At 41.6% G+C, this 15414-nt stretch overlaps 1 long non-coding RNA gene across 6 annotated transcripts in view; it reads right to left on the bottom strand.

Annotated features, from left to right (window-relative positions):
• Positions 1-7859, bottom strand: part of LOC106782133 (uncharacterized) — a 215642-nt gene extending 207783 nt beyond the window's left edge. For all 6 annotated transcript variants that reach the window (XR_011438787.1, XR_011438781.1, XR_011438788.1 and 3 more), the window contains exons 1-2: positions 7466-7859; positions 2364-2472 (exon numbers count right to left, since the gene is read on the bottom strand). This is a non-coding gene — a long non-coding RNA (uncharacterized lncRNA). The remainder of the gene's footprint in view (positions 1-2363; positions 2473-7465) is intronic.
• Between the last annotated feature and the right edge of the window lie 7555 nt (positions 7860-15414).

Genomic DNA, 15414 nt, shown 5'->3' with positions numbered 1-15414 from the left:
GGCATGTGCCATGGTCTGTGCCTTTTGCACCCCTGGGTAGCTTCGGATGGTTCCAGGCAATGACTCACATCTGGCAAGGAAGAGCACACCATGCGTGCACACCACAGCTGCTGCTTCTCACAGCACACCACCACCCACACGGGCTTACACAATAAGCGTGTTTCACCAGGAGGCCCAGGTGCCTACCAGCACTGTTTATCAGCCCGTGTTATAAAAACCCATGGGAACCTGGCTTCCCTGCCAGCCAACTAGGCCTGGTTCTTGCTCTTCTTGACTTTCCGACTGAACGTCACAGCAGGACTTTACAAGCAGAATTTCGAAACCCACAAGACTGCAGAAATAGACAAGCAGCAACGTTCACCTCCTGTAACTCATCCCTTATCAGCAGCACTCCTTATTCAGTAGGTATCAGTAACAGAGAGTAATACCAAGACACTGGGTAAATATGATTTCTCCTAGACTTACCTGCCCTGGGCCCAGAAGCTGTGATCCTTTGAGAGGAAACTTACCTGTGAATGTCTGAGAGGCAGCCTAGGGTCCAAGACTGAGGCCATGGGAAGACGTGTCACCAGAGGAGGGACCATCTAAGGCCTCCCCCATACACAGACCCTTAGTGACAGAGACAATTAACATGGTCTCCAAGAAGCCATGACTCTCCCCATAGATGGTTAGAGCAAGCATTTTGCCTCATTCTCCATTAGAAGTCTATGCAGCAAGGAGAAACCATACCAGCCAACGAGTGCTGAGCTTTCTCCAGTACAACTCCCCGAGCTTAGCACTTTACAGTTAGTATCAATCTTCCCAACAGCCCTATGACGTAAGTTTGGAGTTTGGAGTAGATCTGTAACCCGTTATAACGTTTCACACTTAAAATAATAAGAGGGACCGGCCCAGTGGCACAGCGGTTAAGTTTGCAAGTTCCACTTCTCGGCGGCCCGGGGTTCTCCGGTTCAGATCCCAGATGCGGACACGGCACCGCTTGGCAAGCCATGCTGTGATAGGCGTCCCACATATAAAGCAGAGGAAGATGGGCACAGATGTTAGCTCAGGGCCAATCTTCCTCAAAAATAAATAAATAATGAGAAATATACTCCTCATTAGCATTTTTGTGTAGAACTTCAGGTTTTCACTGAGAGAACTGAAGGTTAGTGGGAGAAGTCTATATATTGTCAAGTGAAATACAATTTAAAAAGAAACATGCTCAGCATTACTTTATTTTGTTTTTTGAAAAGTGTGTGTGGAACTGCACAGAGAATGGGCATTAAAGAGTGCACACTGAGAGATGCTAACATGAGTAATATTTAGACGGCTGAATTCCAAGGGGTTTTTATTTTCTTCCTTGCATTTATTTGTACTTTCTATAACACAAAGGTTGTAATAGGAAAAAGGAGAAGGATTAGGTTTGTTCTGTGGGTTCCCATAGGCCAGGTCTGATGTATGGAGATAGCAGGGAGTAGTCAGCTCACGTGAGAAAGAACTTTCCACCAGTAGAGCTGTAGAATAACAGAGTGGGGAGAAGTGGGTCCACTTTCAGAAGAAGTGGCCAAACAGGGTGGACATCCACATAGTGGGGAGATTTTGAATTCTTGCCAAGGAAAAACATAGTGGGGGTTTTAGCTCCAGATCCTGTCTTTAAAAGCTCAGGAACCCAATTTTTTTTTTTAAGTTAAAGGTAGAAAAATGAAGTAAAAAAAAGTGAAAGAAGGAGAAATAACTTACACCACTTTTTTTTCTTTTTTCTTTTTTTTTTCTTCGCTGAGGAAGATTCTCCCTGAGCTAACATCTGTGCCAATCTTCCTTTATTTTGTATGGGGGTTGCCACCATAGCATGGCTGCCAACAAGTGGTGCAGGTCCCTGCCCGGGATCCAAACCCAGGCCACCAAAGCAGAGCACACCAAACTTAACCACTAGGCCACAGGGCCAGCCCCACCTTGAACTTTTTTTTTTTTCATTAGATGGTGTGGATTTTTTTGGATGGTTTTTCTTAATAATTCTTTTTCTATTCATTCCATTCATTACTGCATTTTCCATTTAGAAAATTTGAAAAATAAAAAATATAAACATAATAAAATTCTCTATAATCTCACACACAAAAAGCCACTGCTAACATTTTCCTGTATTTCTTTGAAATTTTTTATACTTTTATATGGTTTGAATAAAATTGAGTCTGTTTTATAAATGTATACTCATACATACACATATATATGGACATATAGTGTGTATCATCCTTTTCATTTAACATTATATCATAAGTATCTTACTATGTCATTAAATAGTCTTCAAAATTTTTATTTGTTTACTGTATAATGTTTTATCATAGGGACTATATGGTATTTAACAAATTCCCAATTATTGGACTTACCTTATTATAAACATGACTCAAATACTTATAGTAGGTAAATCTTCATCTCCATCATTCTCTCCCTCTCTGTCTCATCTTCCCCTGGGACAGATGCCAAGACGTGGAATCTCTAGGTCAAAGAGTTTGGACTTTTTAGAGGTCTTTAATAAACATTGCTGTTCAGAAGAGCTGAATTCTTTTAAATTCAGAAGTCTGAAGGGCTTCTCACCAAACTCTCCCAAAATCAAGAGTGTTGTTTTTTAAACTTTGCCAATATAACAGAAAAAGAAAGTGACATTTCATTTTCGTCTGCATTGCCTGATTACTAGTGCAAAGGAATATTTTTGCGTTGAAATCTTGACGCCGCCTGGAATTTATTTTAGTGTTTGAAGTAAGGAGTGGCTCTGACTTGATTTTCCCCCACAGAACCAACATCATTTGGTAAGGTTCCATCATTCCCCACTGTATGGTGTGCCCTTGTTTATACCCTAAGCTCTTACGTAGACCCAAGTCTAAGGACTAACCACTCAGTCTGTCACTAACAGGTCTACTGGTTTGATGATTGCAGCTTTATACATTTTATATATCTGGTCATCATTCTTCTTTTAGTTCTGTCTCCCCCACAGCCCATGTACGTTAAACTTCTTTGGTCAAATTCTTCCCCAAAAACTACCTTGGAAATTTTGACCGAGATTTATGAAGCCTGTCTGTTTAACTTAGGACAAATTAACATTTTTACATCATGAAGTCATACAGAATGATGGATCTCCCCATCACTTGAATCTTCTTAATATCCCTTAATAAAATTTGGGGGTTATCATAAAGTTTCCACACACTTCTTGGTAGCATTACTACTAGGCATGACATGATTTTTGTTGCTAGTTTAATATAATCTTTTTCCCCCATCATATCTTCCAACTATTGTTTTGCTGCTTATATATGGCAAAGTTATTAATTTTAGTATATTTTACTTATACAAATATAATTTATATTTTATGGGAATCAGCTTTTAAAATCATAAGTGTGCATGTGTTGAGTTTTATCAATTATATTTTATTTTGTGTGTGTGAGGAAGATTGGCCCTGAGCTAACAACTGTGCCAATCTTCCTCTGTTTTATGTGGGATGCCACCACAGTGTGGCTTGACGAGCTGTGCTAGGTCCATGCCTGGGATCCAGGCACGTGAACCCCAGGCCATGGAAGCAGAGAGTGCAAACTTAACCACTATGCCATCAGGCCGGCCCTATCAATTATATTTTAGCATCAGTTGATATTATCAAGTTGTTTGGGGCTCTCATGGCATGACCAATCAGAAAAATTTCCTCATGTAAAACTGTCCTTAAATTCTTTATATGAATCCCAGTTTTGAATTTAGCCTTCACGATTTTAAATTTTGCATCCATATCATGCAGCATGTGCATTTATAATTTTCCTATTTGTGCTATCAATGAGAAATTTTAAGATCAGAATTAAGCCAGCTTTACAAAATTTTTTCAGCATAGAAATGAGCTCTTCATCAAAAGTTTATGATAACTCAACAGAAATTTGTCTGGCCCTGGGATAAATTTTAGAATAAATTCTTTAATATTTTTATATTTCTTCCATGTACATTGACTTGTTTCACGTTTTTATTCTTAAATCAATTTTGAATTTGCCCAGGAAAACATCTTTTCATTGCAATTTTCCATTTTTTCCATAGTATTTATTCCCATAATTTTAAAATCTACTCCAAATCTATGATTATAGCTGCTTATTTTTCTAAATTTCTATTTTTTTCTTAAGTTTTCCAGAAATTCAATGAGAAAAGCAGCTCTTAGATTTAGTAGTCAGTTACACTAGAGGGTTCTCTCTTTTCTAAATCAGAATTTCTGGTTCAATTATAATTTCTTTTCCATGTTTGACTTGCACTCTTCTTGCTCCCTTACCTGTTTTCTTGAGATAAGTATGTCATCCACTTATTTTTATTCTTTCCTTAAAAAAGTGAATCATTCGTTGTTATCACTTGCCTCTGAGTATAACTTAAACTACATTTCATGTAGTTAATATAAGTATTTTCTTTTTATTATTTTCTAAATAAACTATTAAGAAAACGGGTTTGACTTTTAGAGAGGTTTGGGGATTATATTGTTTTATTTCTTAAGTGATTAGATAGATATTTTTGTTTAATTTTTATTTTTCGTTTCAATTTTAAAGCATCGGGGTTAGAGAACATGGGTTGTACAGTTTCTACAATAAATTTGGAATCTGTTGATATTTTCTTTGTGGCACTATGTCTTTTAATCACTTCTGACAAAGGTTGATAAAGATTGTTAAAAACATTACACAACTTTACCATTTTCTCCTTGTTATTTTTTTCGGGTTTTTTTTTTTTTTTTTTTTTTTGAGGAAGATTAGCCCTGAGCTAACTGCCACCAATCCTCCTCTTTTTGCCGAGGAAGACTAGCCCTGAGCTAACACCCATGACAATCTTCCTCTACTTTATATGTGGGACGCCTACCACAGCATGGCTTGACAAGCAGTGCCATGTCCGCACCCAGGATCTGAACCAGCAAACCCCGGGCCACCGAAGCAGAACCTGCACACTTAACTGCTGTGCCACCGGGCTGGCCCATTCTTGTACTTTAAACAATGTTCGATTGACACGTATTTCGTTTGGCTGTTGAGTGCGTGACGGGGGTGTGGTGGTGAAGCCTCAGGCTCTGGGTTCAATTCTTCGTCTGTCCCTGATCAGTTGTGAGATTCTCTAACCCTCAGCTACCCTTCCTCCAAAATCGAGGTGATAACAACACATACCTCAAAGCACTTCCCAGAAATAATTCCTGACAAATGCCAGGTATTGTAACCGGGACATCGCACACACTCAAAAAGCACGTATATTCTAGAATATACAACTTATCAATATAAAATGACTCCTTGTTTTCCACTTAATTCTTTTTGCCTTGAAGATCACTTTTTTATTTTGAAATTAACATGTTCTCCCAGCTTTCCTTGAATCTATGTTGCTTATCTAGTCTTATTTTATTTACTTTATTTTCAATCTCACCACATATAATTTTGGGTGTATTCCTTGTTAGAATATAACTCGCTGATTTTTAAACACAATTTAAAAGCTTTCGTAAAAGAGCTTAAATCATTTCTATTCATTGCCTTGACTCACCGTCATCTCTTGTCTATTATATCACTTTGTGCGTTTGGGCTGTAAGGTTTTCATGCTGTATCTCTTTCCTCTCATTTGCTTTTATGGGCTATATTTTTTAATCTCCTCTAGAGTTGTAAACTTTGTATTCATCATTTTAAAAATTCTACCAGAGGCTGCCTTTAACTTTTACTTTTCCTGGGTTTTGTTTTCCTATTGAGGTGAATTCACGAAACATAAAATTAACCATTTTAAAGTGAACAATGCAGTGGCATTTAGTGCATTTGAAACATTGTCCAACCATCACCTCTATTCCTTTAAGTTTTATAGAGGATTTTCACTTTATTAATCTAATTATCAAAGGTTGCATTTTCCTGAGTGAGATGAGAACTACCTCAGGCTACTTCTCTCTCCAGTGTTTCTCTCACATAGTTGGGGTTTGCAACCCATTCATAAAAATTAATAGTGGGTAGGATTCACTTTTTATAGGATTAAACTCCATAACCTCTCTCTCGAATTATGTTTGCTATCAGTATACAATTTAGAATCTTGGAAATTTGTATTCAATTTCTTCATGTTATGGGTGTTATGGGTGGAATTGTGCCCACCCCAGAATTCATATGTTGAAATCCTAACCCCAAGTACCTCAGAATGCAACTGTTTCTGGAGATAAGATCTCTCAAAAGGTTGTTAAGATAAAACGAGGTCATGAGGTGGACCCGAATCCAATGTAATTGATATTCTTACAAGAAGATGACATTTGGACACAGACATGTCCAGAGGAAAGACCATATGAAGACACATGAAGAAGGTTCAGCAAGCCAAAGAGAGAGGCCTGAGAAGACCCCCAACTCTGCCGACACCTTCTTCTCAGGTTCTCAGCCCCTCGAACAGTAGGACCAGAAATAGCTGTTTAAGCCACTCAGTCTACAGTACTTGGTTATGGCAGCCTTAGCAAACTAACACACGTAATAATCACCTTTCCACCTCAGGATCTCAATACACTATTGCCACTCCATCAAGACCAGCACCACCATCATGCACACACACGCACACACATGAGCACGGACACACACGAGCGCGCACACACAAACACTTTCTCTAGTTAATTCCCACTCATTAAAAGACCCCCCTTCTGACCACCTCCACCGGTCTGTTTTAGACCTCCTTTCATTGCACTCTGCACGCTAGCTTCCTATCCCTTCATACAATTGTACTTATCTAGCTGTTTGTGTGACAATAGTTTACTCCATATTCTCAGGACCTAGCTCATAGTTTAGCCCGTTAGGTGCCACCAACAATTTACCAAATAATCGAATTAAGCACTGAATAAATTAAGGACATTCTGATTTTGCTACCTGCACTGTTTTCACTAGAACACACCACTTTCATAGTCAGCCCAAATGGTTTTCATTTTCACAGAATAGATTAATTTTCCTCTTTGCTTTGTTTTGGCCCTTCGCCTCTATCTTGAAATGTCTTGCTAATGCCGATTATTTCAACAATGCCCGCAAAAACCTGGCTTGCAAGCAGCAAGTGCGGTTTAAGGAAGGCTGAATTTTTTTTCCTATCACTCAGACAAATAAAGACAAAACCCGCATATCATGAAGGTAAATATCCCTTGCTGGAGCCCCAAGCCCCAAATCTCTATCTGGCCACCACGATTTGCTTAAAATAAGTGAATCTAGCTGGGAAAGATTAATAGGTATTTTTACATATATACAAACGTAGATATTTCATAAAAACATATCCCACATAGCCCCCATCTTCAGATCCCGTAGATAATTAAAAGCACACCAATGCACTGCGCTGAATTTGCTGCCACTAATTTGCAGGGGAGAAAATAATTATTCTGACAATTAGACCCAGAGCAGCGTGCTCCTTGTCAGAGGAGGCCAAAGATCCTTGCACGTGCGTCTGCATCACCTTTTAACAGCTTAATTAATTTGCACACTGATAAAATCTCCAAGCCTGTCTAGGAACCCACCTGTTAATAAAATGATGAATGAGATTCATGGGATTCTTTTATCCTGGGGGTTTCATACCCGGCTTCATTTGCATATTAGAAACCCTTTACGTCTCTTCCCCAGGAGCCGCTGGCTTCCAACAGCCATTCACAGCGCACAGCTATTGCTCTAAATTCAATTACTCTTATTAGCATAAACCCCATGTGATTCCACCTGGCATCGGGTCGTCATTTTTATGTAGACCATTCTCTACCCTGGAGCAACTGCCCTTCACTAGAGACGTAGATATTTTTCCATCCCTTATGAAAGAAGCACTTCCTTCCAATACAAGAATGAAATCTATCTGAAACCAATAGTGCCTCTCAAAACCGACGCGTGGGGACCTGTCTCCAGCTTTAGGGCTCCTTCCCTCACATTGTGCCTTCCTCCCAGCTCCCTGCTTAGAATCTGCCCTCCTGTCAGTCAGGATTTCTCACAGCTGTCAGGCAGCCAGATAAAACTCTTCACTTTGGCAAGGGTCCTTTAACCCCACACCCCACGGCTCAGCCGAGCAAAACAACAGACCAGCAGGGCGGTTCCATCAGAGGCTGGCTTCAGGCAAGGAAAGGCAGTAACCAGTCACAGCTGTGCATCTTCAGCCCAATAACCTATGCAAAGTGTAAACAAGTTTTGGGGGGCAGGTAAAGGGGGGAGGATGGAATTACTTTCTTCCTCCTTGTTTTCACCCCTCATTCCCCAGCTTCAACTATCGTTTCAAAAATCATATCTAAACACCACTAGTTATGGATTTTACCCCTCCAGGGAAAGAGGAAGGGAGACATGCAGGTAGGGAGTCATATTTAAGGAGCACCAGCTAAGTGCCCGGCAGATTACGACACCCCACTTAAATTTCACAATCATCACAGTAGTCTGATCATTCTCTGTTGACATGTCAAGAACCGGAAGTCCAGTGATTTGCAGAAAGCTATCCACCGTGCAACAGAAAGAGGGAGAGGGACCCCAGCAAATATCCCAGAGCCCAGTGGCTTTCTCTGCTCCTCTGAGCACCTTTTTCCCTCCTCTCTCCCCGCTGATTTCCAGGATCAGCAGACCCAGGCAAGCAAAGGCTGCACTTGGGCAGCCTCGAAATTCTGACCAAGGCGCCAGCGGGAACAAAAGATACAAAGCGAGCCGGTGGCCTTTGTAATAACTATTTCTGCTAGGAAACCGCTTCTTGCCTCACTAGTGTTTCTCTGAGGCTGATTGATACTCTTGGAGCGGGAAACCCATGAGAAAGTCCCTTTCCTTCTCAAAATTGAGGGCTTCCAGTGGGCTCGGCAAATGTGCCAAGATGCACCCCCCTCTCCCACCCCCCAGCTTTCCATGGTGAATGCCTGCATGGGGCAGGAAGGAAGGCTGCCAAGCGCTGTTCTCAGCAAAACGCTCCCCAGGCAGCCACCAGGTTCCCATGTCACTGCCGGGCTCCTCAGTGCTCTCTGAAGGCCGTGGGCCGTGATGAATATGTGAGAAAAACAAACATTTGTCCCAGGGTTTGGGAAAGAAAGGAAGGGAAGCTTGGAGAGAGACTCCCTCAGGCAGGCCTGGGAAACCCCAGGGGTCTAATTGAAAGGGTTTAAAATAGTAAATATGAAATCTAAACCCAGATGGTGCTTTTTCAAAGGAAGCAAACCACTCATTAAGCCGATTCCTTCGTACAGGATCACCTTAAAAACACAACATGAAGCAAAGCTTCCCCCTTCCCCTGACGCTAGTTTGCTGCCAAATCCCATTTTGATCACACAGCTGAGCAGACGAGAGCAGTGAGCAAGGTGGGGATGGTTGGGAGGAGGGTGGCAGAGTTCTTCCTGATTTGCTATCTTGGGTAAAGTGGTATTAGAGACGGTGTTGATTCCTTCTGAGCCCTGGGTTCAGTCTCAAAATCTTCTCCTGATCAAGGGACCCAAAGGAAAAGAAAAGTGAAAGCGGTCGAAGCTGAGTGGCCCCCAGAAATCCAACCAGGCAAGTTTGGAAATGGGGAGAAGAGAAGGCGGTAAGCAATGTCTATGCCCCACATGCCTCACCCAGTCCAAGTTGCCCTGGCTTGAAATCTCCCAACAAGAAACATGAGCAGGGCCCAAAAAAGGAAGACCGAGCAAGCACACCTGGAATCATGGAGACCCTTCCAGAGAGGGTCTTCCCCAATAAATCCACCTTGTTTATTCAGCTTTCATTTGACTTACTCCTGTGTGTGCAGGGGGCACTGGGAAGATGGACACAGCTTAAACAGACCTGAGATTCCCAAAATTCCAGCACCCCTCTGGGATGTCTTATGATCCACAACACAGCGCCCCAGGAACCCTCACATCATACACCATATTTTACCAAGTCTAAGACACCATCTATTGTAAGATACACCATTGTTTTAGAGACCACTAAGGAGGAAAAAATGCCACCATTGAGACCATGACATGCCATCAATTTTAAGAAGCAGACTGATTTCAAAGATGTTAATATGAAAAAAAAAAAAAAAAGAGCATCTTAGAATCAATGAAATGTATTAATAGCTGACACTTACTGGGAACATAGCCGGTGCCAGGCCTGATGCCAAATGCTTTCCATGGATTATCTCAGTCACTCCTCACAACTATAATTATCTCCATTTTTCAAATGAGGAAAGCAGGTCTTCAAGAGCTGAATTGACTTGCCCAACATCACACAGTGTGGCCAGTATGCACATTCAGGCATGTCTGAATCCAGAGCCCAAGCATTTATACTTGTGGGGTCCCCAAAATCCCCTAGGATGGATCTTGAAAATATACATTTTCAGCCCTCACCACCTCGAGTTTCTGATTCATTAAGTTACTTGAGTGGTGTTGCCAAAATTGCCTTTTATTCAAGCAACCGAGCTATTCCAATGAAGGTAGTCCAGGGCACACGCCTGGAGAACCTGAAGGAAGATTCTGTATGGAGGTTCATAAATGTCAGTCCTGGGGTATCACCAAGGCATAGTGAGTGCCGGAAACACTGGCTGATTTCTTTGGCGGGTGGGCAGTAGCCTATTGCTGATGAGGTGCAGTAAATTCATCAGCCTGTGGTATTTTAAGAATACTCTTAGGGGCCGGCTCCATGGCCAAGTGGTAAGTTCGCGCGCTCCGCTGCAGCAGCCTGGGGTTCAGATCCTGGGCACTGACAAGGCGCTGCTCATCAGGCCACGTTGAGGCAGTGTCTCACATCCCACAACTAGAAGGACCTGCAACTAAGATATACAACTATGTACGGGGGGGGTTGAGGAGATAAAGCAGAAAAAAAAAAGAAGATTGGCAACAGTTGTTAGCTCAGGTGCCAATCTTTAAGAAAAAAAAAGAATACTCTTAATAACCTGAGAGAGTTACTCTGTCCTGGTAAACCAGCCAGTGCACAGCTAAAAAAGAGCAGTTCCATTCCACAATCAAGGTTCTACTCAACATCTGAGGACTGTCATGAGCCAAGGGCTGGGCCCAGAGTGTATGTCACTCTGGAGCTGCCATATGCAGACAAATTTTGGTCCACTGAGCACAGAGGGCAAAAAAAAAAACATTGTTTCTTTTCAATACTATCTTCTTTGGCACCATTCCCCAGTCCTCAGCACAACTCTGCACCCCCACAGCAAATGGTACAGCCTCCAGAAGGTAGGAACAATGCAAATTCTTTCTGCTAGGCTAATGACTGGCTCATCAGCTGGAAGGGATGGGCCTTGCACAGGAGAGACAGGGTTGAATCACAGCTCTGCTACACTAGCCTTGCAACTTTGAGCATCTCTCTAAACCTAAGCGCTCATTTGTAAAATGGGGATTACTAATACCTCCCTTATATGGTTGTTAAGATAAAATGAGACCTTGGGTTTCAAGCATTTGAGACAATACCTGGCACTTATTAAGAACTCAATAAATGTGAGTTCCTGTTGTTTCCTAAAGCTTAATCATATGCTGTGCAGTGTTTTGACATGGACAAACAATATGCGCCTAGAGAAATCAAACAATAGCAGAAAAGCATCCAAAAAGGGGTTGATCTCTCTTTTGGTTGGTAGTTCTTAAACTTTTCTAGCAACAGAGCAGTTGTTAGGGACACTGGGCTCTGGATTGCCAGGCTTTGCATCCTGACTGTGTGACCTTAAACTAATCCTTTACCTTTTCTAATCCCATGAAAAACTGGGAAAGACTTAGAAGTTGGCAAAAAAGACAACTGAATGTTCTGGCTAGTATAACCTCTGGGTTACCGCCACCTTCCATTGGCTGAAGGTTATTTTCCAATTCTGTATGTTGGAGGAAACGAAGTATGACAAGTCGTTGCTGTCCATAGACGTGCAGATATGTCCTGTGGAAAGGCAATTGGTTACTGCCTGTGGACAGTCACGAGTTCACATTTGATTCAGCGTCCTGAGGCCGGTGTGCATGCTCCGGTCTTCGGATTCTCCTTTGAACTGGCTGTAACATCTTACTGGTTCTCCCATTAATTAATGAGTTCAATGAAATCTTTGACACATGTTCATTTTATATTTGTATGAGAGTCATGATTTTACTTCTTGAAAAAGTTTATCCTTTAACACGAAGCCTCCGTGTCTTCATCAGTAGGATAAAAATAATTAAAATGTCCACTTCCTAGGGTGAGAGTGAGGATAAATAGGATAACCCATGCAAAATCCTTAGCACTGTGTCTGACACATCATAAGTATTCAATTAACATTACTGGGGCCAGCCCGGTGGTGCAGCAGTTAAGTTCGCACGTTCTGCTTCTCGGTGGCCCAGGGTTCGCCAGTTCAGATCCCAGGTGCACACATGGCACTGCTTGGCATGCCATGCTGTGGTAGGTGTCCCACATATAAAGTAGAGGAAGATGGGCACAATGTTATCTCAGGGCCAGTCTTCCTCAGCAAAAAAGAGGAGGACTGGTAGTAGTTAGCTCAGGGCTAATCTTCCTCAAAAAAAAATTACTAAGCAAGACTATGAAGCTGTCAAAATTGAGTAATGATTGGACAGCTAATCTTTGACAAAGGAGCTGAGGGCCTACAATGGAGGAAAGAAAGGCTCTTCAACAAATGGTGCTGGGAAAACTGGACAGCCACATGTAAAAGAATGAAAATCAACCATTCTTTTTCAGCATTCACTAAAATAAACTCAAAATGGATCAAAGACCTAAAGATTAGGCCTGAAACAATAAGTCTTCTAGAAGAGAATATCGGCAGTACACTCTTTGACATCAGCTTCAAAAGAATCTTTTCGGACACCATAACCCCTCACATGAGGGAAACAATAGAAAGAATAAACAAATGGGACTTCATCAGACTAAAGAGCTTCTTCAAGGCAAGGGAAAACAGGATTGAAACAAAAAAACAGCCCACTAATTGGGAAAAAATATTCACAAGTTATTTATCCGACAAAGGGTTAATCTCCATAATATACAAAGAACTCACACAACTCAACAATAAAAAATCAAACAACCCAATTACAAAATAGGCAGGGGACATGAGCAGACATTTCTCCAAAGAAGATATACGGATGGCCAATAGACACATGAAAAGATGCTCATCATCACTAATCATCAGGGAAATGCAAATCAAAACTACTCTAAGATATCACCTTACACCTGTTAGAACGGCAAAAATATCCAAAACCAAGAGTGACAAATGTTGGAGAGGCTGTGGAGAAAAGGGAACCCTCATACACTGTTGGTGGGAATGCAAACTGGTGCAGCCACTATGGAAAACAGTACAGAGATTCCTCAAAAAGTTAAGAATAGAAATACCTTATGACCCAGCCATCCCACTACTGGGTATCTATCCTAAGAACCTGAAATCAGCAATTCCAAAAGTTCCATGCACCCCTATATTCATCGCAGCATTATTCACAATAGCCAAGTCATGGAACCAACCTAAGTGCCCAGCAACTGATGATTGGATAAAGAAGATGTGGTATATATATATATATATATATATATATATATATATATATACAATGGAATACTACTCAGCCATAAAAAAGGACAAAGTCGTCCCATTCACAACAACATGGATAGACCTTGAGGGTATTATGTTGAGTGAAATAAGCCAGACAGAGAAAGACGAACTCTGTATGACTCCACTCATAGGTGGTAGTTAACATATGGACAAAGAGAACTGATCGGTGGTTGCCAGGGGAAAGGGGGGTGGGGGGAGGGCACTAGGGGTGAAGTGGTGTACCTACAAGATGACTAATAGTGATGTACAACTGTAATTTCACAAGGATGTTAACTTTCATAACCGTAATAAAAAAAAATGAGTTAAGGTTAAAAAAAAATTGAGTAATGATTAACGGATAGATGGTTCTCAGTTTCAGGTTGTTCAACAGTTTTTTTCTTAATGTTTATCATCTATGATTGCTTCTTTACCAACGGGCACTCACAGGTCAAATAAACAAATAAATAAGCAGCAAATGAAGAACAAAAATTTGGAGGGATACAATTATGATTAGTTTGAAGGTTTGGATTTGGGGAGGATTTTTTGTTTATATGCTTTTTTGTGGACACCTATACATGCCCTTGACTGCAGTCTTATATTGCTTACATTCATTGTACTTCCACTAATAAGTTATTTCTAGTTCATATGATGAAGATTGTATTAATATTTCATAGTGTCCCCCAAAGGATACAGCAACTTACAGACGTTCCACGCCGGAGCAGCTTTGAAGAACACTGATCTAGGGGCTTCCTTAGAAGTAGAAGACAGGAGTTCAGAGCACCTACTCCTGACAGAATTATTTTATAAGAATGTGATTGAGTCATTTTAGTTATCCGGGATTAAGGACTCCTTAGAATGGGGAATACTTAGAGAAAAGCAGAAAAATAGAAAGAACAGCAGCTACCATTCGTACAGCACTTAAACAATCTTTTCATCCTTTTAGCAGCAAATATCCCACATCCTCAAGAAGCTTGGAGTCTAAGGGAAGAGGGACAATTTTCAAGAAAGCTTTCCAAAAAGCAGAGTATCATGGGCTCCAGCAGGGATGAATGGAGGCAGAAATGCTACCCAGAGGAGACCTTACTCCGGGAAGACTCGAAGGATGAACTGAGTCATGAGGTAAACAAATGGGAAGGCCATATTTCAGGCAGAGGAACGGGCAGGTGCAAAGGCAAAAAGGTGTGAGCGAGCCTGCGGATGTAGGAAAAAGCAAGGACATCCATGTGGCTTGAAATGTTGGGGAAGATGACATGGCCTAGCAAGGTAGCCCAAAACTACAGCATCTACAACCAGCCACTGGAGCTCCGTGACTTCCTGAGGAAGGTATTACAGTCCCCATTTTAAAAATGAAGAAAATTTAAGCCAGCGAAGTTTGAGGATCTAAGACTGTATTTTGTAATCAGTAGAGCTAGGCTTTTAAAAACCTCTTCTTTTCCTCAATGTGTGGTATTGTAAAGACATAAAAACCATAGAGAATCAGAAAAGACAACTGAAATCCCTAATGAAAGACAAATTTCGAGAAGGTGTCTCAGTCCTGGAGAAAGGTCCCTTATTTACGGTGAAAATCAAAGAATTGTTCTCTGGCCAGACACGGATGCCCAAGGCTCCTTCTAGTTGTTGCTTAGCATGGCCTGTGTTGACAAGTGAAAGCGACTGTGGAAGCGCCTCACTGCTTCCTACCCAGCTGTCTTTTGTTTCCCTGAAGCTGTTCTTTGCCAGCGAACAGCAGCCACCCACTCTTTCCCTCCAGCTCTGTCCTCCCCACAATGGGTCTACATTACCAGGCAGATGTGGAGGCTGGTACAAGGGAGACACTCCTGAGGCCGGTTGACCCTGAGTCGGTCACAGCCACGGGCATCCTTCCAAAAGATTAAGGGGGTTTCCTTGGTTAAATTTTCCATTCCACGCCCTCAGGAAATGTCTCCCAGCAAGGAGAAGATGGCCAAGAGATATCCACATGTACACACACTGTTCTGTGCAGGGGATAGCCACACGTGGGCAGAGCGCCACGCCCACCGC

The sequence above is a fragment of the Equus caballus genome, chromosome 1 (assembly GCF_041296265.1).
Source record: "Equus caballus isolate H_3958 breed thoroughbred chromosome 1, TB-T2T, whole genome shotgun sequence".
NCBI classification, from domain to species: domain Eukaryota; kingdom Metazoa; phylum Chordata; class Mammalia; order Perissodactyla; family Equidae; genus Equus; species Equus caballus.
This window is presented reverse-complemented; position numbering and strand designations above follow the sequence as displayed.